This window comes from Nomascus leucogenys, chromosome 10 (genome assembly GCF_006542625.1).
Source record: "Nomascus leucogenys isolate Asia chromosome 10, Asia_NLE_v1, whole genome shotgun sequence".
Lineage (NCBI taxonomy): Eukaryota > Metazoa > Chordata > Mammalia > Primates > Hylobatidae > Nomascus > Nomascus leucogenys.
In genome coordinates, this window is record NC_044390.1 from 1,610,491 (window position 1) to 1,637,542 (window position 27,052).

The 27,052-nt window shown below is 47.5% G+C and overlaps 1 long non-coding RNA gene across 1 annotated transcript; it reads right to left on the minus strand.

Moving 5' to 3' along the window:
• Positions 1-7,411: 7,411 nt before the first annotated feature.
• Positions 7,412-12,066, minus strand: LOC115836951. The gene is made up of 3 exons (XR_004031961.1): positions 12,028-12,066; positions 9,471-9,583; positions 7,412-7,687 (listed from the first exon to the last, which is right to left on the minus strand). It is a non-coding gene; the product is annotated as an uncharacterized LOC115836951 (long non-coding RNA).
• Positions 12,067-27,052: the final 14,986 nt, after the last annotated feature.

The following is a 27,052-nucleotide window of genomic DNA, read 5'->3' on the forward strand; positions in this document are numbered from 1 at the left end:
TAGGCACCATGTTGTATAATAGATTTTTTGAACTTATTTCTCCTAACTGAAATTTTGTACCCTTTAACCAACATCTCAACCCGCCCCATCTCCCAGCCTCAGGTAACCACAGTTCCACTCTCTGCTGCTGTGAGTTCAACCTTTCGGATTCCACATAAAAGGGAGATTATGTGGCATTTGTCCTGTGTCTGGTTTATCTCACTTGGCGTAATGTTCTCCAGGTTCATCCATGTTGTCGAAAAATGACCGATCTTGAAGGGCTGTATTTCTGGAAACACTGGGCTTTCCAGTCCATTTTCCACACGAGCTGCTGGAATCGTCCTTTAGAAATGCAGGTAATGGCCAGGCGCGGTGGCTCATGCCTGTAATCCCAGCATGTTAGGAGGCCGAGGCAGGCAGATCACCTGAGCTCAGGAGTTTGAGATCCGCTTGGCCAATATGGTGAAACCCCATCTCTACTAAAAATACACAAAATTAGCTGGGCATGGTGGCGGGTGCCTGTAATCCCAGCTACTCAGGAGGCGAGGCAGGAGAATCACTTGAACCCAGGAGGCGGAGCTTTCAGCAAGCCAAGATTGTGCAACTGCACTCCAGCCTGGGCGACAGAGGGAGACTCCGTCTCTAAATAAATAAATACGTTTTTTAAAATACAGATAATGATTATATCACTCCTCTAGTTAAAACTTTGCTGTCTTCAGGATAAAGCCTACTTTCCCAAACATAGCTCATGAGACAGCACACTTAGAGGTCTGATGCTGGTTTCTAAATGTGATTCTCCACTCAGGGGAGCCAGGGCTCCTTGGAGAAGTGGCTGATTTCTGGGCTGGGCAGGGAAAGGACATTAGGAGACTGGGACGTCTTATTGTACCTGAAAGTAAGAAAAGCTTTAAAAAAAATGTCTAAAAGATACAGAAGCCAGCTTGAAGGGATTCCCACTTCAAAACCAGAACAGTTTCAGGGAAAATAAATTCTGCTCGTAACAAATTATAACCCATAAACTAAAGTCAGAATCCCTAAAATCAACACTGAATAGATAAATGTGTGAGAAAAGGAAGCAGAGCCTCACAGAAGAATTCCAACAGGCTGGGCGCAGTGGCTCATGCCTGTAATCCCAGCACTTTGGGAGGCCAAGGCGGGTGGGTCACCTGAGGTCAGGAGTTTGAGACCAGCCTGGCCAACATGGTGAAACCCCGTCTCTACTAAAAATACAAAAATTAGTCAGGCGTGGTGGCTCACCTGTAATCCCAGCTACTTGGGAGGCTGAGGCAGGAGAATCGCTTGAACTCGGGAGGTGGAGATTGTAGCGGGTGGAGATCGTGCCGCTGCACTCCAGCCTAGGTGGCAAGAGCTAAATTCCGGCTAAGAATTTCAACAAACAAATACAGAAGGAGGAGTTGAGTTAAAAATTCAGCACATAGCAACCACCACAGTATTAACTATCTCAAGCAATAATGATTAAAGGGCAGAGCACAGTTGTGAGTGACTCATGACTGTAATTGGAAAATTTTGGGAGTCTGAGATGGGAGGATTACTTGAGCCCAGGAGTTTGAGGCCAGCCTGGGCAACATAGCAAGACCCCATCTCTACATTTTTTAAAAAATAGCTTGGGTGTGGTGGTGCACACCTGTAGTCCCAGCTCCTAGGGAGGGAAGGTGGGAGGATCGCTTGAGCCCAGGAGTTTGAGGTTACGATAAGCAATGATCACGAACTCACTGCATTCCAGCCTGGGTGACAGAGTGAGACCTGTCTCCTAAAAAATAGAGAGAGATCACGCCTGTAATCCCAGCACTTTGAGAGGCTGAGGTGATGGATCACAAGGTCAAGAGATCGAGATCAGCCTGGCCAACATGGTGAAACCCTGTCTCTACTAAAAATACAAAATTAGCCGGGCATGGTGGCAGGTGCTTGTAATCCCAGCTACTCGGGCGGCTGAGGAATGAGAATCACTTGAACCGGGGGGGTGGAGATTGAGCCAAGATCGCACCACTGCACCCCAGCCTGGGTGACAGACAGAAACTTTGTCTCCAAAAAAAAAAAAGAGAGAGAGAGAGAATTATTAAAGGGCCCTAGACCCTAGACCCCGTGGACATAAGCATGAGGAGAAGCAGGGCATTGTCATAGTTTCAAAGGAGTTCCCCACGGATGACTAGCTACAAGGGGAAATGAGAACCTCACAGTGGCAGACACCACGGTAAACAAGTGATCAAAGCTGACATCATCACTATTGGAACCAACTGTCATCACGAGTTGAACATAGTGCTGAGAAAGAAAAAAGTCACTGGTGAACCAAAATGCAAATCTGAAATAAACAACAGGGAAGTATCAGACAAATGACCTGGATTGGGGAGACCTTCTCTGGAATCTCTGTATTCCTCAAAAACGCCAGTGTTGGGAAGATGAGGAACAGCTGAGGTTTCAAATCCAGATTTAGAAAGACTCAAGAGACAAGATGGCTAAACAGAATGCATCATCCTGGATCTGATCCAGGACCATCAAAGGATCCAAGAACCATCAAAGGATCCAGGCCTTGCGGGTACAAGCATGAGAAGACGCAGGAGCCGTCCATAGCCTCAAAGCAGTTTCCACAGACAATTAATCCTGAGGGGAAATAACTTCACAGTACCAGACGCCACTTTAAACAAGTGGTGGGTTTGATCCAGGATCGGGGGAAAATGCTATCAAGTAAGTTGTTGAAATAATTTGTGTGTGAACATGGGCTATGCATAAAATAATTATAATGCCTCAATATTATTATAATTATTATTATTTTGAGACGGAGTCTCACTCTGTCGCCCAGGCTCAGCTCACTGCAAGCTCCGCCTCCCGGGTTCACGCCATTCTCCTGCCTTAGCCTCCCCAGCAGCTGGGACTACAGGCGCCCGCCACCTCGCCTGGCTAATTTTTTGTATTTTTAGTAGAGACGGGGTTTCACGGTGTTAGCCAGGATGGTCTCGATCTCCTGACCGCGTGATCCCCTCGCCTTGGCCTCCCAAAGTGCTGGGATTACAGGTGTGAGCCACCATGCCCAGCCAATATTAAATTTCCTCAATGTAATCATTGTACTGTGGCTATGAAAAAAGAATGCCTTTATTCTTAGAAAATATACACGGAAAAATTTAGGGGCAGAGGGACATGATATCTGCAACTTACATTAAAGAGATAGAAAAAGAGTGAGAGAGGTCGGGTGTGGTGGCTCATGCCTATAATCCCAGCACTTTGGGAGGCCGAGGTGGGCGGATCACCTGAGGTCAGGAGTTCGAGACCAGCCTGGCCAACATGTTGAAACCCCGTCTCTACTAAAAATACAAAAATTAGCTGGGCTTGGTGGTGCACGCCTGTAATCCTAGTTACTTGGAGGCTGAGGCAGGAGAATCGCTTGAACCCGGGAGGCAGAGGTTGCAGTGAGCCAAGCTCTCACCACTGCACTCCAGCCTGGGAGACAGAGCAAGACTCCATCTCAAAAAAAAAAAAAAAAAAAGTGAGAGAGAGAGATAGCAAATGTGGCAAAATGTTATCAACTGGTGAATTTGGGTGAAGGTTAAATCAGAGTTATTTGCATCATTCTTGAAATTGCTTTTATAAATTTGAAATTTTTGCAAAATAAAAGTTTATATCATCTGTCCCCCCAAACCGTATCTTAACTCAAATCCTCCTTTTCCTCACTCTACTCCCTCCTCACAGTCTTCAACCTACCCTAATTCCAAATTTATCAAAAGAATATTTAATACAATAATAAAATGTATGGAAAAGCATCTGTGATGGTTAATTTATTGTGTCAACTTGACTGGACCACAGGATGCCCAGATATTGGCTAGGCGTCATTTCTGGGGTGTCTGTGAGGATGTTTCTGGTTGAGATTGGCATTCGAGTCTGTACCCTGACTAAAAGAGATGGCCTTCCCAGTGTGGGTGGGCCTTGTCTCATCAGTCAAAAGCCTGAATAAAACAAAAAGCTGAGTGAGAAAGGATCCTTCCTCTCTTCCTGACTGCGTGAGTTGGGACCTCAGACTGCCCCTGCCTCGGGATGAAGATGCATACTGGAATTGACACAATTTGCCCTCTTGGGTCTGGATTTCTCGGCCTCTGTAATTGCAAGAGCCAATTCCTGAGAATGAACGAATGAATGAATGAATAAATGTCCCATTGCTTCTATTTCTGTAGAGGACCCTGACTCACATGGTCTCTTTGTTTATCCTATCTCGCCCGCAGCTAAGCCATGAGCTGGACCTCAGGGAGGGGTTTCTGGAGACGGGGACTTGATTTCCTGGTGGAGTTGCCCAGGAGGTCTCTGCCAGAGCCTGTTGGCCTCCCTTTTATATTTTATTATTATTTGAGACAGGGTTTCAAATAATGTGTGTTGGGATGCGGTAGGGCCTGTCATTCATTCACTTAGTGCATGCCCCATTGTGGGAGGGGTGCCCTGGGCATCGTGTGTGTTTGTTTACAACAGCTAATGCATGTTTTTCACTTTAAGATGCCTTAGCTTTCTTCCCCACTTTGCTCACTTTTTTCCACTCGCTACACAGTCTCAGGAATTGGGCTGCCTTTTACAGTCAGTAGCATTGGTTGACCATGCTTTATTGTTCTTCCTGGCATAGGAAATAATGGTGCCTCCACAGTGGACAGCATCGTCCGTCGGATGAAATACAGGACTCCGTTCAGGGGGAAGGAAGTTTGAAATTCTGAAAGCACATACACAGGGATGCCCCAACCCCACTTGGGTAGGCAGTGTGGGTGTGGTGCAGCTAAGACCTTGTCCTCTGAAGAGCTGCCCCTGGAACCACCTCATCCGCAGACACCCGAGAGGTTACCTCATCCCTCCCCACAATTAGGGGCAGCCAATGTCTGACGTTAGGAGCTACAAAATCTGACCCCCTTGCCTCATGGAACTGTGATTTATGGTCCAGGTTCCTTCTGGACCAAGTCAATATAATTATTTCTCTTTTCCTCCTTTTACACAATCATAGCAACCCTTCTCATTATTATATATCCTTTCACTGTGTATTTTGCTTGTTCAGCCCCTAAAGAACTTCTTCAGAATTTTACACAGTTGCATAACATTCCATCAAATGCATTTATCAGAACTTAGTTGGCCAGCCCCCTCTGGAGGGAAATTGAGGTTTTTTTCCCCAATCATTTGCTATTACAAGACATGGTATTATTAAAACACAGAGCTGGCAATGTTTTAAGTTTGCTTGTGCCCAAGCAGAGGGATGCCAGAAGCAATAAACAATGTGGCCCAGGCTGGTGCTAACTCCTCTATACCCTGTATATTTCTTTTCTCTTTCCTCCTCCCCTCCCCTCCCCTCCCCCTCCTCCCCTCCTCTTCTCTCCCCTCTCCTTCCCTCTCCCCTCTCCTCCCCTCCACTCCCCTCCCCTCTCCTCTCTTCTCCTCTCCTCTCTTCTCCCCTCCTCTCCTCTCCCCTCCCCTCCTCTCCCCTCCCCTCCTCTCCCCTCCCCTCTTCTCCTCTCCTCTCTTCTCCCTCCTCTCCTCTCCCTCTTCTCCCCTCCTCTCTCTCCTCTCCTCTCCTCTCCTCTCTCCTCCCCTCCTCTCCTCTCCCCTCTTCTCCCTCCTCTCTTCTCCTCTCCTCTCCTCTCCTCCTCCTCCCTCCTCTCCTCTCCTCTCCTCTCTTCTCCTCTCTTCTCCTCTCTTCTCCTCTTCTCCCCTCTCCTCTCCCCTCCTCTCTTCTCCTCTCCTCTCTTCTCCTCTCCTCTCTTCTCCCCTCCTCTCCTCTCCCCTCCTCTCTTCTCTCCTCCTCTCCTCTCCCCTCCTCTCTTCTCTTCTCCCCTCCTCTCCTCTCCTCTCCCCTCCTCTCCTCTCCTGTCTTCTCCTCTCCTCTCCTCTCTGTTGCTCAGGCTGGAGTGCTGTGGCGTGATCTTTCTCTGTTGCCCAAGCTGGAGTGCAGTGGCGCAATCTCGGCTCACTGAAACCTCCGCTTCCCAGGTTCAAGTGATTCTCCTGCCTCAGCCTCCCGAGTAGCTGGGATTACAGACACATACGACCACGCCTGGTTATTTTTTTAAATTTTTTTATTTTTTGGTAGAGACAGGGTTTCACCATGTTAGCTAGTCTAGTCTCGAACTCCTGACCTCAGGTGATTCACCCACCTGGGCCTCCCAAAGTGCATGGATTACAGGTGTGAGCCACTGCACCTGGCCTATATTTCAGAACACCTATCTGTGTGGGTTTTTGTCAGTCTCTTTTAATTCTTCAGCCTGTGTTCATTCTGTTAGGAGTAATGACATCAACTCTCTCTGAAGACAAACACCTTAAGTTTATTCTCCATGGCCCTTTGCAGAAACTCTCCCTTCTAAACTGCCACCATCTGTTGAGGACTGTGAGCCAGGATGGTCATGCTTTTGAAAAAAACATAATCTATGAAAAGGCCCGTAATCATTAGAAGAAAACATTGACAGTTTATGCAGTTTCATGGAAAAGAAAAAAGACACAAACATTTGCTCAAGCAGATGTTCAGTGCTGCGTGTTCCATATACCATCTGCTGCTTTTTCTGCCATACACAATTATTGAGAATCTCCCCAACCATCAAAAGTTCAACTGGGAAGCACCTGTCCTGAGATTTTTGAGTTGGGATGAATCATCGCAGCATCTTGCAATCAACAGTAGTTAATTTCTGAATGCATCTCCCTTAACAGTCTCCACCGGCCACTTTCCCCCACTCTGCTGATCTCCAAAGTAATGTAATTTGGGTCCTGGGTGATGGCTGAGTCTTGAGTTTCATTCATTTCCTCTTAGTTCCTCCAGGTGTTTGGGGTTCCCAGGTGCCAGAAAACAGGGGCCCCACATCTTTTGAAATGAGAGTAAGAGGACCCCATGCATTTGTGTTTTTTTGGGGAGACACTTGAGGCTTTTGGAGACCAGTTTTTATTCATCATAGCAGGTTTTTGAAATTATGCTCAAGGGCCTAACATCGTCCCTGGCACATGATATGCTCTCTGTCAACCCGTGTTGGAGGAGGAATGAGGCGCGACTGAAAGGTGGCTATAGATGCTGGGGGTGTCACAGGCACCTGCGGCAGCTGCTCCTTGGAGAACCCGGGATTTCTATTTGTTTGTTTTTTTTGAGCCGGCAGCCACTTGCACGCCCAGGTCCTTTTTCGTTCTTCTACGAAAACCCCATTCGAGGAGACCTTGAAGGAGCCCTAAAGGCTTGAGTGAACCAGGAATATGGGGTGGGGTGGGAACTGCAGAATTCAATCCTTCCCCTCGTCCCACCACCCTCAGCCCAGGCTATTCCAACACCAACCACTCCTCCTTCCCTTCAGGGGACTCAAGGGATGTTTGCGACCAAGACTGTTGCTATGGAAACCACTGCAGTGTGGGGGACGGGATGGGGCAAGCAAGGCTTGCAGGCTGGAATTTTCCATGCCCTTGAGCACACGATGCGTGGATGTAAAAGTCCCGTGTGGGTACAGAGCAGGCGTTCAATAAATACCTGTATTTATTGTTTGGGAAGAGATGGAGAGGCACAATCTGATCTTTGGTCATTGCTTTCCCCTCTGAAGCCTCGGTCCACTCTTCTGCAGCAGGTGTGATCACCATCCCTAGCTAGCAGGGCTGTTGGGAGGATCCGAGGACTCCCTGCCTGCCTGCCTGGGGTACCAAGGTGGTCACCTGGTTCAGGTGGGGGCTTGTCGAAATGTCAATTCCTGGCTACGACCTGGACATCCTGAAGCAAAATATTTTGTGCAAAGTATTCATTCACCATCACAATCTGCTGCTGTTTTTATTTTTACCCTGATATATTTTTTTCTTAGTAGTTTTTAGAGCTGTGCTTTCCAATGTCAAAAGACAAAACTACAAAAAATTTTGTTCTATATGGTGCTACCTATGTACATACAGATTATGGTAAAATACGTATGCACATACGTGTGTGTCTCTATCCTCTCAACCTAAAAGGAAGACGCTGAGACCGAATTGATTTAAGAGTTTATTTGGGCCAAGCTTGAGGATTACAACCCAAGAGCACAGATTTGACTTCCCCTGATTCACACTCTGATTAGCAGCAGTTACAAGTGAATTGTAATTTTTATTTATTTTTATTATTTATTTATTTATTTATTTATTTTGAGACGGATTCTTGCCCTGTTGCCTCAGCTCACCATAACCTCTGCCTCCCAGGTTTGAGGAATTCTCCTGTCTCAGCCTCCCAAGGAGCTGGGACTACAGGTGCATGCCACCGTGCTGGCTAATTTTTGTATTTTTAGTAGAGATGGGGTTTTACCATATTGGCCAGGCTGATCTGGAACTCCTGACCTCAAATGATCCACCTGCCTCGGCCTCCCAAAGTGCTAGGATTACAGGCATGAGCCACTGCACCCGGCCACAAGTGGATGTTTTTCTTTTTTTTTTGAGATGGAGTCTCGTTCTGTCACTCAGGCTGGAGTGCAATGGCGTGATCTCAGCTCACTGCAAACTTCGCCACCTGAGATCAAGCAATTCTCCTGCCTCAGCCTCCCGAGTAGCTGGGATTACAGGTGTGTGCCACCACGCCCAGCTAATTTTTGTATTTTTAGTAGAGACGAGGTTTCACCATGTTGGGCAGGCTGGTCTTCAACTCCTGACCTCAGGTGATCCTCCTGCCTTGGCCTCCCAAAATGCTGGGATTACAGGCTTGAGCCACCACGCCTGGCCTCAGGTTAACTTTGGAATGTCCTTGGCTGAGGGGAGGGTCCATCAGTAGGTTGGGGGGCTTAGAATTTTATTTTTTTGTTTACAGTTTACAGAAATAACATTGGTTAGTGATTAGGTGTGCATTGTGAGGACTCCACGACCTCTTTCTCTCTTACCTAAATTCCTATCTAGGTGGCCTAGGGAGTCACTCTACAAACCATAAAATCTTGTTAAACCAGGTGGCTGACTTCCAGCCCATCTCTGGTATAGCATCGTGTGATGGGGACCAGGCCCCTTAACTTCAGCATTTCTTTCTACTGAGTTGCTTTAGACAAAGTGTAACTCTTTCAAATTGCCAACTAGAGAATGCTTAAGGCCAGGCTCAGTGGCTCACACCTATAATCCCACCACTTTGGGCAGCTGAGGCAGGCAGATTGCTTGAGCCCAGAAGTTTGAGACCAGCCTGGGGAACACATCGAGACTGTGTCTCTACAAAAACTAAAATGAAATTAGGCGGCGGTGGTGGTGCATATCTGTGGTCCCAGCTACTTGGGAGGCTGAGCCGGGAGGATCAGTTGAGCCTGAGAGGTCAAGGCTGCAGTGAGCCATGGTCATGCCACTGCACAACAGAGTGAGACCTGTGTTAAAACACACACACACACACACACACACACACACACACACACACACTCCAAGAAACGTTTTCAGTATGCAGGAGGGAGTGAAAAAAGAAAAGAATCCTTAAAACCTACTATGACTTGTAAGCCCCCTACTTCAAGACGTCCACGGGTTCAGGCTGAACTCATGTATGCCCTCAGTGTATTGATTTATGATTTTACCTGCAATTCCTGTCTCCTCAAAATGTGTAGAACCAAACTGGAACCTGACCACCTCAGGCGTACCTCCTCAGGACCTCTGGAGACCCTGTAACCCCAGGCTTCGATCACTCGTCCTGGTTCACAATAAACCTCTTTAAATATTTGACGGAATTTGGTTTTTACTGCCGACAATTGTTAAGCTATAGGGTATGGGTTTTAGTGTCCGACTGGGGATTGTTTAATTTATAGCTACTTATGGCAATAGCAAGCAGTTTCAAGAGATTCTGAAAGCTGGGAGTAGGGTGTAATTGCTGCGTCATTTTAATGCTTCTCCGGGCCCCGATCATTTGAAAGCCCTCACATTCCTCAGACAGAAGTTCTTTTCTTTCCTCAATCTCCAGCCCTATCTCTATAGCTATATCCACTTCAATATCTATTTATTATCTGTCTCAATAAGTTGTCAACTCCAGTGGGAACAAAGACTACATCTGTGTTGGATGCTGCCGCCTCACACACAAGGTCTGGCCAACAGTAGGCAATCAACAAATATTTGTTGGTATAATCAGTCAATCAAATGACTAATCTTTAGACAACAAAGGCTGTATCATCGGTGCTGGCGGCTGCCACGGAACAGAAACCTGTGATTTCCATGCCTGTTGGCAAAGGCACACATGGCTGGGTTTTGCCCTTCGTCAAGGACATCATTTTAAATGTGCACGTTTTAAGTTTTAATATGCCCAACCTGAATCCCCGATGGGGTACAGTAGGCCTGCTCCCTCCCCCTACTCGGCTTCTCCCCCATCGCCCTGCCCTGGTCCTTAGCAGCCTTCGCTGGGGGTCTGGGATGCAGGCAGGCTCTGCCTGTTGCCATGGAAACTGCATTGAGGAGATGGGGAGGAGGCTGAGAGGCATTCGGAGGATGGAACTTTCCAGGCTGTGTGTGGGTTAGAATCCTGAGCTGCCATATGAATGAGTGCCCATAACTATTTGTGTGTGTCTGTTTGTGTGTGTGTGTGTGTGTGTGTGTGTGTGTGTGTTAGGAGATTGAATGAAAATACGGCTGGGCATGGCGGGTCATGCCTGTAATCTCAGCACATTGGGAGGCTGAGGCAGGAGGATCACCTGAGGTTGGGAGTTCAAGACCAGCCTGGCCAACATGGTGAAACCCTGTCCCTACTAAAGATACAGAAATTACAGAAATAACCTGTAATTCCAGCTACTTGGGAGGCTGAGGCAGGAGAACTGCTTGAACCTGGGAGGTGGAGGTTGCAGTGAGCCAAGATTGCCCCACTGCACTCCAGACTGGGCAACAGAGCGAGACTCTGTTTCAAAAAATAAAATAACATAAAACAAAACAAAACAAAACAAAACAAAAAATACGGGATCATGGGAAAGTGACTTCACTCTTCTGAGCCTGTTTTCTCTTCTAAAACTGGGTAAACTTTTTTTTTTTTTTTTAAATCTGTAGGTTGTGGTGAGGATGACAGTGGAATGCTGCTTGTGAATCACTGGCACTATGCCTGCCACAGCATAGCCAGGATTTTTTTTTCAATGTGTCCCCAACTTCACTTGCATCAAATGGGGAGGATTAGGGAGATGAATGATTGAAAATGCAAAGCTGGCTGAGTGAGGTGCCTCATGCCTGTCATCCCAGCACTTTGGGAGGCAGAGGTGGGAGGATCACTTGAGCTCAGGAGTTTGAGAACAGCCTGGGCAACATATGAAGACCTTGTCTCTACGAAAGAAAGAGAAAAAAAATTAGCTGGGCGTAGCTGTACATGCCTGTATTCCCAGCTACTTGGGAGGCTGAGGCAGGAGAATCGCTTGAACCCAGGAGGCAGAGGTTGCAGTGAGCTGAGATCGCACCACTGCACTCTAGCCCCGGTGACAGAATGAGACTCCATCTTAAAAAAAAAAATTAGCTGGGGGTAGTGGTACATGCCTGCAGTCCCAGCTACTTGGGAGGCTGAGGTGGGAAGATTGCTGGAGCACAGGAGTCGAAGGCTGCAGTGAGCTATGATGGCATTCCAGCCTGGGTGACTGAGCAAGACTCTGACAAAAAAAACAAAAAGCAACTCCTGGTTACTCCCCAGACGCGGGAAGGTAAAGAACCCACCCCTGCCCCAACCTCCTGCCCACTGTCTTGCCTTACTTAGTATATGCATAAATTCCCCCCAGTATCTGAAGTGATCTTCATTCTTCCTTATCGTTCTCCTCCTCTCACTACAGGGTAAGCTCCACTGCATGCAAATGGAGACTCCGTATTTCGTGGTCTCCTCGGCTCCCCTGGCTCACCCAAGTGCCCAGCACATACTAGGCGCTTTACGTGTACGTGTTGGATGGATGGGTCACTGAGCTGTTGGGGGAAGGGAAAGGTTCTGAAAGGCAAAGCCACCCAGGAAATGCAAACGGGGCAGACGGTGCTTTTATGGAGAAGCAAAGCATTGAGGGAGGAAGGCTGGGTGAGACTGCCGTCCAGAACTCAGAATCCAGGTAGTAGGAGAATGTCTGTCTAGAACCAGAATCAAGGGAAGGGAACAGTCAAGTGGGAGGAGCCACCCGTGGGGACATGACTTACCTGGATGAAGAGCTCACTCCCGTGTCTCAGACATTTCTGAAGCCCAAGGCAAAGACTTCCACCCCAGAGGCTGGGCATGTCCTGCAGGGGGAGACGGTGGGCGGGGCTCGTGTGTATTCAACAACGTGGAATGTCTCCATTTCCATAAAGATACAGCCTCCCCTCCTTGGCTCATTTTTCTTTTCTTTTCTTTTTCTTTTTCTTTCTTTCTGTTTTTTTTTTTTTTTTTTTGAGACAAAGTCTCGTTCTGTCGCCCAGGCTGGAGTGCGGTGGTGCGATCTCAGCTCACTGCAACCTCCTCCCCCCGGGTTCAAGCAATTCTCCTGCCTCAGCCTCCTGAGTAGCTGGGACTACAGGCGCCCGCCACCACACCCGGCTAATTTTTTGTATTTTTAGTAGAGACGGGGTTTCACTGTGTGAGCCAGGATGGTCTCGATCTCCTGACCTCGTGATCCACCCGCTTCAGTCTCCCAAAGTGCTGGGATTACAGGTGTGAGCCACCACGCCTGGCCCAAATGCAAGTTGTTTTTTTTTTGTTTTTTTTTGTTTTTTTTTTTTGTTTTTTTTGACACAGGGTCTCGCTCTGTCACCCAGGTTGGAGGGTGGTGGCACAATCTCAGCTCACTGCAGCCTCCGCCTCCCAAGTTCAAGTGATTCTCCTGCCTCAGACTCCTGAGTAGATGGGATTACTGGCACCTGCCACCACACCCGGCTAATTTTTGTACTTTTAGTAGAGACAGGGTTTCATCATGTTGGCCAGGCTGATCTTGAACTCCTGATGGCAAGTGATCCACCATTGCACTCCAGCCTGGATGACAAGAGCAAAAGTCTGTCTCAAAAAAAATGTTTTTTTAATAAAAAATAAAATGGTGGGGAGGGCAGCTGACAATATGATGTGCTCAGAATTATTCATGAAGGAATGTGTAACAGATGTGGCTTCTAGGAGGGGTGTCGGGTGCCTTGGGATGAGGGCATGATGTTTAATTTTCATTACACAATGTTTCCCCCAAAATTATTCCAGTCACAGAGTTAAAATCATATCTTAAAATGTCATTTTGACTCTGCGAATGTATCACCACTTCAAAATGAAGGAAATGAAATCCAAAACAATACGGGTTGCTTTACTTGTCTCTGCAGAACTTATCAAAGCCTGTCATCATAATACATATCGGGGTCCGCGGTGTTTTGTGCGGCAGCCCCATCTAAACCAACCCTGCTAAGGAAGCACTGCAGGTTTTTTCTTCATCAATACTGTCTCCCTAGAACAATGCCAGCAGCTCGAAATAGATACAGCATTAATATATTAATAAAACTCTCTATATTAATCATCTATATTGATCGAATTGATATTTGTGCAAAAATTAAGTGGTTTAATGAATGAAGGAGTGAAAGGGAGGACAGATATCATTTCTGTCACTAGTCATTTCTGGCGATCTGGGATTTCTACCAGAGGCTGCTTGGACCTGCATGGGCCTGTTTTTCTGCTCTGTTCTGCAGAGACCCCTGTCTGAGGATGCGTTTAACTGCATCAAAGTCAAGAGTGGACTGTGAATGCGCCCGGCCCTCCCCATCCCCACCTGGCTCCTGGGAGGCTCAGTCCCCTCAGAGATCGCACCTGGCGACAGCTGTTGCCATGGAAACCGCGGGGAAGAGGAGGGGCTGCGCCAATGCTGGAGGGATGCGGGGCCTGGAATTTTCTAGACTCAGGGCTTAGCCTGTGCATGCCTGCGGGTTCAGATCCCAGCCTGGCCTCACCGCGGGGACTCCCTAAAGACTTGGGGGGTGGGTATGCAGAAGAGGGTCTGGGGGGAGGCCACTTCTCCTCCACCCTGAACCCCCCATGGGCCTAGGGGGCTAACCCAGGCTGGGTCCAAGGCAGGGTTTGCCAAGGACGCCCTAAGCCCCTTCCCTCACTGCAGAATAACCCGCAATGCGGATTAAACATGTGACTCCCGGGAGACACCTTAGAAAAATGTTTCTGGAGTCTTTCACGTCTGTCCTCACACTAGTCATTTCTCTGTCTTATTTTCTCCAAATAACTTGCCTAGGCCTGAAATGCTTTTATTAATAAATTAATTAATTTTAAATTCCTTTTTCTGTGGTTCCCCACCTTGTTCAGCGTCAGTGAGTTTCCCGAGCAGAGCTGTGTTGTTTTCTTCAGGGCTGCACTCTCACTGCCTTCAGTAGACCTTGGCATATAGCAGGGCCTCCATACACATGACCTGACTGCAGTGAATGAATGAATGGATTCCTGCTTTCCTGTTCTTTTTTTTTTTTTTTTTTGATATGGGGTCTTGCTCTGTCTCCCAGGCTGGAGTGCAGTGTCTCAATCTCGGCTCACTACAGCCTCCGCCTCCCGTGTTCAAGCTATTCTCCTGCCTGTAGCTGGGATTGCAGGTGCACACCACCATGCCTGGCTAATTTTTGTATTTTTAGTAGAGATGGGGTTTCACCGTGTTGGCCAGGCTGGTCTCGAACTCCTGACCTCAAGTGATCCACCCTCCTCAGCCTCCCAAAGTGCTGGGATGACAGGTGTGAGCCACCGTGCTGTGCTGTGCTTTCCTGTTCTATCATAATTCCACAGGAGGGGGGTTGGAATGGAGCCTATTTTCTGGTTTCTTTTGGCCACCAAGGGAGGTAAAGTTAATCGTGACTCCTACCCACTTATTCACCTTCCTCCCTGAAGGGAGGACTCAGGCTCCAGGTCAGGGATGGGGCACTCACTGGAGATCTGGGTTCTCTCTGTGGGTCTGCAGGTGCCAGGCACACGCTCGCCTCTCTTACACCGGTGACGTGGCCTGGATTTGGGTCTGGGCTGGGCCACCCGTTAGCAGTGCATCTCAGGGCCAGTCACTTAACCACCCTGTGCTTCAGTTTCCTCATCTGCAAAATGGGCATAATGATAATGTCCACCCTGAAGGGTCATTATGAGGACTGAGAGGGAAACACAGGTGAGCACGCAACACGGAGCTCACACAGGGTGGCGCTCTGTAAGAGTCAAAAGTCCTTAGAGTTCATGGTTTTTCATTTCATCAATATATCTTTTTCATATACATATATATTTCAATGATTCTAGATTGGGAGTGATTTTGTGCCCCAGGGGACATATGGCAATGCCTGGAGCCATTTTTGGTTGTCACAATTGGGTGGGAGGCAGGGACATTCGCTTTTCATAGGTAGAAGCCAGGGTTGCTGCTCAACATCCCACAAACGCACAGCACAGAGCCATCACCAAGAGTTATCCAGCCCCAAATGTCAATAGTGCCGAGTTTGCGAATCCCTGGTGTGTATACATTACATTTAGAATAGTCTAAAGCAGGGGGATATAAATAAATATCATATGAGCCACAAATGTCATTTAAAGTTTTATATCTATGTTAATAAAGTAAAAAAGAAACAGGTAAAAATAATTTGAAGGCTGTATCTTGGCCAGACGTGGTGGCTCATGCCTGTAATCCCAGCACTTTGGGAGGCTGAGGCGGGTGGATCAACCTGAGGTCAGGAGCTCGAGACCAGCCTGGCCAACATGGTGAAATCCTGTCTCTACTGAAAATACAAAAATTAGCTGGGCGTGGTGGCGTGCGCCTGTAATCCCAGCTCCTCGGGAGGCTGAGGCAGGAGAATCGCTGGAACCAGGGAGGCGGAGGCTGCAGTGAGCGGAGATCACACCACTGCAGTCCAGCCTGGGGGGACAGAGCAAGACTCCGTCTAAAAAAAAAAAAGAGACTGTATCTTAGCCCAATATATTCAAAATACTATGATGTAATCAACATGCAGCCATTGCACAATACTGTTAACGAGATATTTTCCAGTGCTTTTCGGTAACAGTCTCTGAGATCCTGGGTGTGCTTTTCCTTGGAGTCCACCTCAATTCCCCCAGCCCCCCTTCAAGCGTCTGTAGCCACGGTGGCCTCAGACCGCGGGATTGGACCTCACGGGGCTGGACAGCGCTCTGAGTGAGACGCACCTGGTCAGTAGAGGGCGCCACAGAGTTAGTCTAAAACCTACAACAGGCGATAAACCACAGGCAGAGCTTGAGAAAGAAACGGCGTTAGACTCAGTCCCTCCTCCATGGAAGGAGAAGGGGAGCGGAGGGGAGAGGCAGGGGTGCGAGCTCTTTTACGAGCTTTGTTGTTAGTGGGGGAGGTGGAAGCCAAGATGCTCATGCGTTGAAGGCATGGGTGCAAACTCTCCTCCGCCCAGACCTGTCTGCCCCACTGACCCAGCCGTGTCTCCAGCCTTTGCCTGGATCTCCACACAACCTATGGCATGGGTGCAAACTCTCTTTCCTCCACCCAGACCTGTCTACCCCACTGACCCAGCCGTGTCTCCAGCCTTTGCCTGGATCTCCACACGGCCTCCTCTGGCATCCAGTTGGGCCCACAGGGAGCCAGAGCTGTCTTGCCTGGACACAGAGTGTGACCCTGCCCTCCTGTGACCCATGGGGGCTCCTACCGCACTCAGGGTGGAAGCCAGGCTGCTGACTGTGGTCTAAAATAGACCCCCAGAGCCAGCCTTTACCAAACCCTCCAGCCTCCTCTTACCACTGCCCAGCCCACCTCCTGGGCTTGGGGCTGTTACGGGCGAAGCTGTGTCCTCCAAGATGCATATATTGAAGTCCTCACCCCCCAGGCCCTCGAAATACGGCTGTATTTTGAAATAGGGTCTTTGAAGAGGTAATTCAGGTAAAATGAGGTTGTTAGGGTGGTAGGCCTCATGCAATATGATTGATGTCTTTATAGGAAGCGATTAGGATACAGACACGCACAGAGGGACGACCACGTGAGTACCCAGGGTAAAGATGGCGTCTGCAAGCCAAGGGGAGAGGCCTCAGGAGAAGCCAATCCTGCTGACTCATGGATCTCAGACTTCCAGCTGTCAGGGCCATGAGAAATTTGATTTCTGTTGTAGAAGCCACCTGGTGTGTCGCACTTTGTGATGGTAGCTCTAGAAAATGAATACACTGACTCGCTGAGCCCTTTTCTGCTTTCCAAAAACACTAAACTTTGCTTCTCGCGTGCACCATCCCATGCTTATCTGTACCCACCTTATCCTTACCCACTCCTCAAGGCGTCGCTCGTTAACAACAACAGCAGCAATAATAATAATAGTTGCCTGTGCCGAGAGTTTCATAGGGTCATCTCACTTGATCTTTACAACAGCTCTCCGAGGTTGACGCTATCAATATGCCATTGTTCCAGATGGGGAAACTGAGGCACAGGGCAGTTCAATGACTTCTTATCTGAGGTCCAGTAGCAGGATGGAGTAGAACCAGGCTTTGGCATAGAGAGGCTGGTGTACTCTTCTCAGGCAACACGTGGTGTAGACGTCTTCCTAACTGGGGCTGGCGCCTTTCTCTGCGGTGGCCTGGCCTGGAGTCCTCACCCTACTAGGATGTATGGCCATTCCTATGCTATGGGGTGGAGAGTTTCTCCCTGGGCATCACTACCTCCCCAGCATCCTCAGGGCTCAGCACAGAGCACTGCTAATCACACAGATGTCATTAGCAGCACGGGATGGAGAAAAGTAGCCATAGAAATGATTACACAACCTACTCTGGGCCAGACCTGTGTTCAAGCATTTCACCATATTCATTAATTTGCCTAACAACCACATGAAGGGGGTAATTTTATGATCGTTAATTTACAGAGGTGGCCCAGGCCCAGAGAGGTTAAGTAACTTTCCCGAGAGCACACAGCTAGTAACTTGTGGAGCTGGGGCTTCAGCCCAGGAGCCTGGCGCCAGAAAACTCCATCGCAACAACTGCATCTACAGCCTGGCACAGGCCTCACTCCCTCTCCCTGTCTCTATCTCTCTGGACAACAGATCCTTCTGCTTTATTTTATGTTTTAGTGCTATTTTTATTGTAAATTCAATTCCATTCATTTTCTGAATAGGTGATACATTTAAAAGGTTCAGAAAGAGATTTCATGAAGACTCTCTTCTCAGTTTTGTGGTCACCTGGTTTCCTTCCCTGGAGGAAATACAAGCAAGAAAACAGAGGTGTCTGTGGACACACAGGAGGTGTGCTTGTGCGTTTCTCCCCGTGGTATACAATTTGGCACATTAAATCCATTGTTTTGTATCTTGTTTTTTCACAAAAATATATTTTAGAGATCATGCCATTTTGGAACTTAAGCACTCCTGTGTTGCTTTTCTGTAGCTGTGTAGTATTCCATCTTTTATTTATTATTATTATTATTTGAGACTGAGTTTCGCTCTTGTTGCCCAGGCTGGAGTGCAATGGTGCGATCTCTGCTCACTGCAACCTCCACCTCCCGGGTTGAGGTGATTCTCCTGCCTTAGCCTCCCAAGTAGCTGGGATTACAGGCATGTGCCACCACACCCGGTTAATTTTTGTATTTTTAGTAGAGACATGGTTTCACCATGCTGGCCAGGCTGGTCTCAAACTCCTGACCTCAAGTGATCTGCCTGCCCGGGCCTCCCAAAGTGCTGGGATTACCAGGCGTGAACCACCATGCCTGGCCTTCCAGTTTTTTAAGAACTGTATTATTATTATTAATCAGTGCCCCATAGATGCATGCCAATATCATATCCAATTTTTGACAAGCAAAAATTGATGAATTGATGAAATAAATAATTTTTGGTGAATGAGCGTGAAGACGGTTGGGGGTAATGATGCTACCAGGAGACAAGAGAAGCCTGCTTCTGCCGATGTGTTCAAGATCTGTGCATTTCCTGTGTAGGGGACCAGAATATGCTGTCCCCAGATGTGTCTCTTTGACATTAGGATTCTTTTGAGCTGATTCTTTTTTTTTTTTTTTGAGACGGAGTTTTAGTCTTGTTGCCCAGGCTGGAGTGCAGCGGTGCAATCTCGGCTCACTGCAACCTCCACTTAAATGTCTCAGCAGTGTACATTTAACCCAGTTTGGTGGCAAGTTCTTTAGCCTTTGCGTTTTCCAGCTTTGGCAATGCAAGCCAGGGATTTTGGACCCAGGATGTTGCCTCCCCAGTGACTACAGATCTCATCATATCTGTTAATTTAATTGGTCCTGGTAGCTTCCACTAGCTTAGCCAAAGCTCCTTTGTCTCCCAAGTTAACTGGCGTGAAGGTAACAGTGTTGCTGGTCTTCCTGTGGACTCAGTACCCCAGTCTTGCCTTCCCCTCATTAATGCAGTCAGGAACTCCCATCTTGCGACCCAGGGCAGGTAGGAAGACAGACAGCTTGCTGGGATCCATGTCACATGCAGTCACCATCAGCTGAACCTTCTTGCTGTGCATGAGCGCGGTGGTGGCAGTGTTAATGTTAACCCCGCTTGAAGGATGGGTGGTCTCTTCGTGGGGGTGTCCCCTTTGCTGACAGCTTTCTTCTTAGCCCAGGACAACAGTCTGTGCTTCTCCTTCTGCTTTGCCTCTGGTCTGTACTGGGCCAGCTTAAGCAGTTGGGTGGCTGCTTGACAGTCTGAGGCCTGGGTGAACTGCCTGATTGCAGGGGGCACTTTCAGCCACTCACAGAGAGAATGTTCTTGCCACTGCAATGTGATCTAGTGGGACCGTTGGACAAAGCGGGTGAGGTCCGTTTTGGGTTGGATGTCCTGTCCAGTGCCAAGATTCTTAGGCCTTTTCTCAAACAGAGGATTCACCAGTTTCATGGTCTCCTGCTTCTTCATGACAGCAGGGACTGGGGCCACCTTCTTCTTCTTGGCTTTTTTTTTCTTTTTGTTTTTTTTTGCATCTTATGTGACTGGAGGAGAGAGTGGGTTAGTATTTTTTAAATAAGAGTTGACTCAGTCAGGCGCACTGGTTCAAGCATGTAATCCCAGCACTTCGGGAGGCCGAGGCGGGCGGATCACCAGGTCAGGAGATCGAGACCATGGTGAAACCCCGTCTCTACTAAAAATACAAAAAAAAAAAAAATTAGCCGGGCGTGGTGGTGGGTGCCTGTAATCCCAGACACTCGAGAGGCTGAGGCAGGAGAATGGTGTGAACCTGGGAGGCGGAGCTTGCAGTGAGCTGAGATCACGCCACTGCACTCCAGCCTGGGTGACAGAGGGAGACTCCGTCTCAAAAAAAAAAAAAAAAAAAAAAAAAGAGTTGACTGGGGGGAAGAGTTTTTTTTATATCACTGGAGTTTGCAGGAACATCGCAATTTCTGATAAGGTCTATCGAGGTTTACACAGCCAAATGTGCATGCTCCTATAGCAACCCAACATGAATACACAAAAGCTGGTGGTTGCACCCCTTGCACTGTCCTCCGTCTGTCCCACTGAAGTCATTTCGGAATCACTGACCTGCCTCCAGGAGAGCTCCCATTTGGCTGGGGAACGGGGCAGGCTCAGGCTGGTGAATGGAAAGGATGGGACTGAGTATGGAGTCGAGGAGAGCCCTGGAGATGGGATTTTCCAGACGCGGCAGCCAGACGACGTGGGGATTCAAAATTACAGACCTCAGGCTGGGCACAGTGGCTCCTCATACCTGTAATCCCAGCACTTTGGGAGGCCGAGGCCAGCAGATCATCTGAGGTCAGGAGTTCAAGACCAGCCTGGACAATGTGATGAAGCCTCATCTCTACTAAAAACACAAAAATTAGCCAGATTTGGTGGCGCATGCCTGTAATCCCAGCTACTCGAGAGGCTGAGGCACGAGAATCGCTTGAACCTGGGAGGCAGAGGTTGCAGTGAGCCGAGATTGCGCCACTGCACTCTAGCCTGGGCGACAGAGTGAGACTCTGTCTCAAAAACAAAACAAAACAACAACGACAAAAATTATAGACCTCAGGCACACAGAAGATGGTCACCGAGTGCTGAAGGAAGGAATAGCTGAACATCAACGAAGAATTTGGGAATCACTGCACCGAATGACTTTCTTCTCATTTGATCAGCAGAGGTCTGTGCATTTGGAATTTGAATCTGGGGCAAATTGAAATCGTGTGGCCCTCCCTATGAGCTGAATTCTGCAGCCAAACTCAAAATCATGACACCTGAGAGCCAAGATTTAGCACCTACCGATACCAGACATTGTGCTGAAGCATTTGCATGGATTCTCTCAGTTCTTCTGCACAACACCACTGCATATAATAATCTTCTTCTCCCAGTTTACTCTTGAGGGCACTAAGGCTCAGCCCTTGGTTAGATACCTTGAAAAGGGAAGAAACAAAGAACTAAGTCTGGGTCTGTTTTACTTCAGATTCCAAAGTCTTTACTCCACTACTAAGACATTTGACCATCTTACCAAAATGAATCAGTGGGAAGAAAACTTAGATGACTTTTTTTCAGATGAAGGCAGTTTTAACTGAATAAGGTGGGGTTCTTGCCCTTCGGAGCTCAGGATTTCAGAGAGGGAGTGGCAGGTTCTAGGAAATGGTGGAGCAGTTTCTAGATTTCGAGGAGCAGGTTGGGAGAGGACAGGAAAGCAAGCAGGCAATAAGCATATAGTCTGATACCAAAGTATGTCAGTGCTCACGCAGAGAGGCAGGAACTCTAGAATTTGATTTTAAGCAGTTGTGCAGCTGGGTTAAGAAGATTCTGTAAGGAAATTTATTTATTTCTGATGTTGGTGCTTGAAGTCCACAGGACAGGAAGTCAAGAAGAGAAGATAGATGTAGAGCCAGGGAGAGCAAGGACAAGCAGGAACCCCACAAAGATGGACTGAAACCCGTGTCCACCTGTGTTGCCTCTCGCCTTGGTGACCAGAGTGTTCTGCAGAAGCCATGACACTTTGTTATGGAGCTAAATGCACACCTTTGGCCCAGGAGTGGGAGAAGTTGAAGGAGGATCCGGAGGAATGTGGAGCAGTTGCAGTCCCAGCTGTTGCTTCACACCAATGAAGCAAGTCAGCAGATCAGCAAAAATGCATGTGCTACATTATAGCATAATTGGAGCTAAGAGAGGAGAAGTGGGGCCCATGGAGATAGCAAAAATGGGAGTAGGGTGAGGTTGTGGGGGATGCTCAGGAAACTCTTCTGATAGCAAATGGCCTCTTTAAAAAAAATAGAGACAGTCTGCCTCTCTGTTGCCCAGGCTGGAGTGCGGTGCCATAATCAGGGTTCACTGCAACCTCAAACTTTTGGGCTCAAGTGATCCCCCCACCTCAGCCTCCTGAGTAGCTGCCATTACAGGTGTGTGCCACCATGGCCCAACTAATATTTAAAATTTTTTGTAGAGACAGGGTCTGTCTCACTATGTTGCCCAGGCTGATCTTGAATTTATGACTCAAGTTATCTTCTCATCTCAGCTTTCCAAGACTCTGGGATTACAGGCATGAGCCACTGTGCCCAGCAGGAAGCGACCTCTTCAGAGCGTCCTGGAACTCAATAAAGAAAGAAGGGGAGTTAGCGGAGCAGTATGTAAGCCTGGAGAATGGCACGTGCAGAGGCTGAGATGTTAGGAGATACTGCTTTTGAGGCTGTAAGCAGGGAGATGGTACAGGGCAGAGCCCAGGTCCCAGAGCCAGCAGAACCTCCTGTTGGGATGCAAGGTCTGCCCCTGCTACACATAGCCTACAGCAAGGTGACTAAACCCTCAGAGTCTCTAGTTTTCTCCAGCGTAACACAGGGAGATGCCATGATCTACCTGGTGGGGTTGCTGGATGGTTAAAGGGTGCATCCCAAGCGAAGCATGGTTCCTGGCGTATCACTGACCTTTAGTAAACTCTAGACTTTATCACTTTTTGGTTTGAATGGAGTGATGGGGCTTAATGTTTATCATGGTTGAAGTCTTCCACAGCAGTGGTTCTCAACCAGGCTGATTTTGCCTTTCCCAAGGGACACTTGGAAATGTTTGAAGACATTTGTGGTTGCTGCCACTGGAAAGGGGAGTGCTACTGACATCTAGTGCATGGAGGCCAGGAATGCTGCTAAACACTCTGCAAGGCACGGGACCCACAACAAGGACTGGTCCAACCCCAAATGTCAATAGTTCCGAGGTTGAAACCTTGACCTATAGCATCCTAACAACCTTCCTTCCCTCCTGTCTTTCTCTCTTTTCTTTTCTTTTTTCTTTTCTTTCTTTCTTTCTTCTTTTTCTTTCTTTCTTTCTTTCTTTCTTTCTTTCTTTCTTTCTTTCTTTCTTTCTTTCTTTCTTTCTTTCCTTCCTTCCTTCCTTCCTTCCTTCCTTCCTTCCTTCTTTCTTTCCCTCCCTCCCTCCCTCCCTCTCTCTTTCTTTCTTTCTTCTTTTCTGTCTCTCTCTTTCTCTTTTTTCTTTCTTTCTTACTCTCTCTTTCTTTTTTCTTTCTTTCTCTCTTCCCTTTTCCTTCCTTCCTTCCTTCCTTCCTTGAGACTCCATCTCAAAATGAAAAAATTTAGAGAGAGAGAGAGAGAAAGGAAGGATGGGACAGGAGGCCACGTCAGAGCTTATCAGGTGCCAGATCACTCGAGGGTGGTCAGGGCGGGTGTGCTGTAGCCCTGGCTGGAGTGCAGTGGGACAGGTAGCTGGGACCACCACATGCACTCACATAGCTGTCATGACCCCACATGTGAAGACTGCCAAGGCTGAGAATCCCTCCATCTGGAAACCCTCTGTTGAGACCTCTCCTCTGCCCAATAGCTCTCTGCATGGCTCCTTCCTTCTCCCATTCAGGCTTCAGTTCAAATGTTTTCTCTTCCAAGGTCGCTGTGGACCATGATAACTAAGTTCTCTGGCCCCTTTGCCTTACTTTGCCCATGAATGACTGTAATATCATTTATTAACTTGTAACACAAATGCATTATCTCTTTACCTCTCAAAACGATCTCTGCTGTTTGGAACTACCTGGTTCTTGAATCTGACCTGATGCATCAAGTGTGTGTCTGGCTTGTTCTGGGCAGAGCCTCACTTTGTACCAGGAGCTGTGCTTGGCCCCGGGGCTAGCCATGGGACTCATCCCCCAGCTCCGTGCAAGGAAGACAGACTTTGTGCAAACACATGCTGCTTTCTGTAGACTCCAAGATCATGGTATGGATTGTAAGATGTACTGTTACTTTATATACCCACAGGAAACAGAAAAATGCCCACAACTTAAGCATGACTGCCACCCATGTAAGACACATCCTGATTTCAGAGATGTGAGAGAGTGGGGACAGGAGGAGGTGCATCTTAGAGTGGACAAAAGGGGGTGAAATAAAGTGTGCCCAGCATTAAAATCTACAGGAGGGGTGCGAGAGAAGCAGATAAGAGGGAGCCGTTCTGTGGGTGAATTGAGGGCTCTACGAAGGTAGTGACACCTGATGTGGGAACAGGAAGAAGGAGAATAGGAACCAGAGTGGAGAGGGGAGGTTGGTGGGGCCAGTGGCACAAGGGAAAGAGGTGGGAATGCCGTGCGCAGCGGTGAGGGGCCATGGGGGACACTGGCTTCCTCAGGGACCTGGATGGAGGCTGAGCGGTGGGAGCAGAGAGGTTTTTGGGGCTGGAATATCACAGTTCTTGCAGACTCTGGTAAGAAGCCCAAGCGTTATTGTGTGCATGATCTGAAGCCATGAAAGTTTCTTTAAAAGTTATGTATGTATAAGAAAGACAGATGAAATTGTATTTTCTTTTTAAAATTTATTTTTTAAATTTTATTTATTTATATAATTTTTTTTAGAGATAGACACTTGCTATGTCGCCCAGGCCGGACTCAAACTCCTAGGCTCAAGGGATCCTCCTGGGTAGCTGGGACCACAGGTGCATGCCATTGTGCCTGGCTTATTTTCTTCTTCATGGCTTCTCTGATTTCTTTTTTCCACCCTCAGGCTCTATTTTCTTGGATCCTCTGATTTCTTTTATACATGTATAAAACATATATATTTTTAGACACATCTATACATATATATAAAGAGGCATCTATAAATATATATAAAGACACATCTATAAATATATATACAAATATATATATATAAAGATATACATATAAAATATGTATTTTTGTTAAGAGATGGGGTCTTACTCTGTTGCCCAGGCTGGTCTTGAACTACTCTTGGGCTCAAGCTATCTTCCTGTCTTGGCCTCCCAAAGTGCTGGGATTACAGGCATGAGCCACCGCACCCCACTGATCCTCTTATTTCTAAATGGAGAGCTGATGATGGTAGTGCAATAGTAGAAGAAAGGAAACCAGGTGAGTGGCAAGAGGCAATGGTGCTTTGAACTAAGAGTGGTGTCTAAACAGGGGTAGAAAAATGAGGCAGAAGGGAGAGACTTTTCTGACCGGGAAATGGAAGCAAGATTCTTAAAACCAGGATCAGTCACACGAGGAGACTGATCCAGAGAACTTACTGCTGCATGAAATGGCCCAGCTGGTTCCCAAGGCATTTTTGTGTTGCCATCCGACTCAGGAAGGTGGACAGTTTTTTTGGATTCAGAACCACGCAGTCAGAATTCTGGGCTGGGTGCGGTGGCTCACGCCTGTAATCCCAGCACTTTGGGAGGCTGAGGTAGGCGGATCACCTGAGGTCAAGAGTTTGAGACCAGCCTGACCAACGTGGTGAAATCCCATCTCTACTAAAAATAGAAAAAAATTTAGCCAGGTATGGCGGCGTGTGCCTGTAGTCCCAGCTACTCGGGAGGCTGAGGCAGGAGAATCGCTCGAACTTGGGAGGCAGAGGTTGCAGTGAGCCAAGATCGTGCCACTGAACTCCAGCCTGGGCAACAGAGCTAGACGCTGTCAAAAAAAAAAAAAAAAATCTGGAGTTGCCATTTCTAAACCATAAAAACATGTGCAAGCTGGTTGTGGTCCTCCAAACTATATCTCTAAATCCTATTCTCCAGCAGCTTTTCTCTAATTTCCAAACAATGACCATCTTCTCTAATGTGTTGCTTTGTATCTTGGGTGCTCAAAACAGTAAGTTCTCAGTAAAACCCAGCTATTCTGCTGCCATTCTTGCTTCTTATTTTATTATGATTTTTCCACCAGTCTGGAGCATTCAGTACAGGATACGTTTTGCTATTACATACAACACATGACATTGGTCGTATTACTTGTTTTTTGGTCTGTGTCTTCCATTAGATGGTGAGTATCTCAGGGGCAAGGACCAGGTCCTAATGCCCGAAACAGTTCCTGGCAAAGAGTCAATAATCAATAAATGCCTGTAGAACCAGATCATAGCATATCTAACGCATAACTCCCAAGCAATGAGCAGCATTTCCCTAGTGTATTCTATAGCTTCAGTTTTGTGGACAAAAATGCTTATGCAATCTGCTCTTTTTCCAGCAATAGACAGTTGCAGGTAGTGACCTTCCAAAGGCACATACGCATGGGGCTTTGGCTCAGAAGTCAGCTTTCTGCAAGAGTCTTTGCGACCACAGATGCGGAAATGTTTGTGGAGGACATGGTATCATGTCTGGGATTTGCTTTACAAACAATGCCAGTGGTGTGTGTGATGGGGGTATAGACACAACAGGTTGGGCCATGAACTGATGACTACAGACAATGAGTAGAAGGAATTTGTTATGCTATTTTGCCTACCTTTGTATATTCTCAAACTTTTTCCACGACACTGCCCCCGCTCCGTCCATCCCTTCTCACAAGCAAAGCCAAGGTAATCTTTCCACACAACAGATAGGACCACATCATTCTCCCATTTCAAATCCCCACTACCTTGTGAAAATAATCAGAAAGAGGCAAATCTTGCTTAATTCTCACCACACTCAGGGCTTCGAATGCTTATCGGTTTCATGGGAAGAAAACAAAATATTGATAAAACCTGCGATGACATCTTTGGCTCCAGCAGTTATAGGCTTTTCTCCTTGGGGGCAGCGTTCACAGATATTTTCCCTTCTGCAAGCATTTTACTGCAAAGCAATTGTGAAGGATGAATTGAGCACCTCAGAAATCATCAGCAATATATTCTGAGTAAACTGCCGAAAGGAAGCTTCGCCCAGCAATTTCCAAACCAGCAGTTGTTTATCATGTGTGCGGCCTACGTGTAATTGGGATTCTGTGTTCCATTTCTTTGGGTACCTCCAAAGCTGTCTGCATCATGATTCTCCGGGGACTCGGCAAACAAAAGTGTTCTCCATCTTTTGAAGCGAACAAAGTTCTATAATGCAAACCTTGAAGGTCACGTTTCCCAGGGGCGGACATACCTAAAGCATTTGTCATAGGATCAGCTTT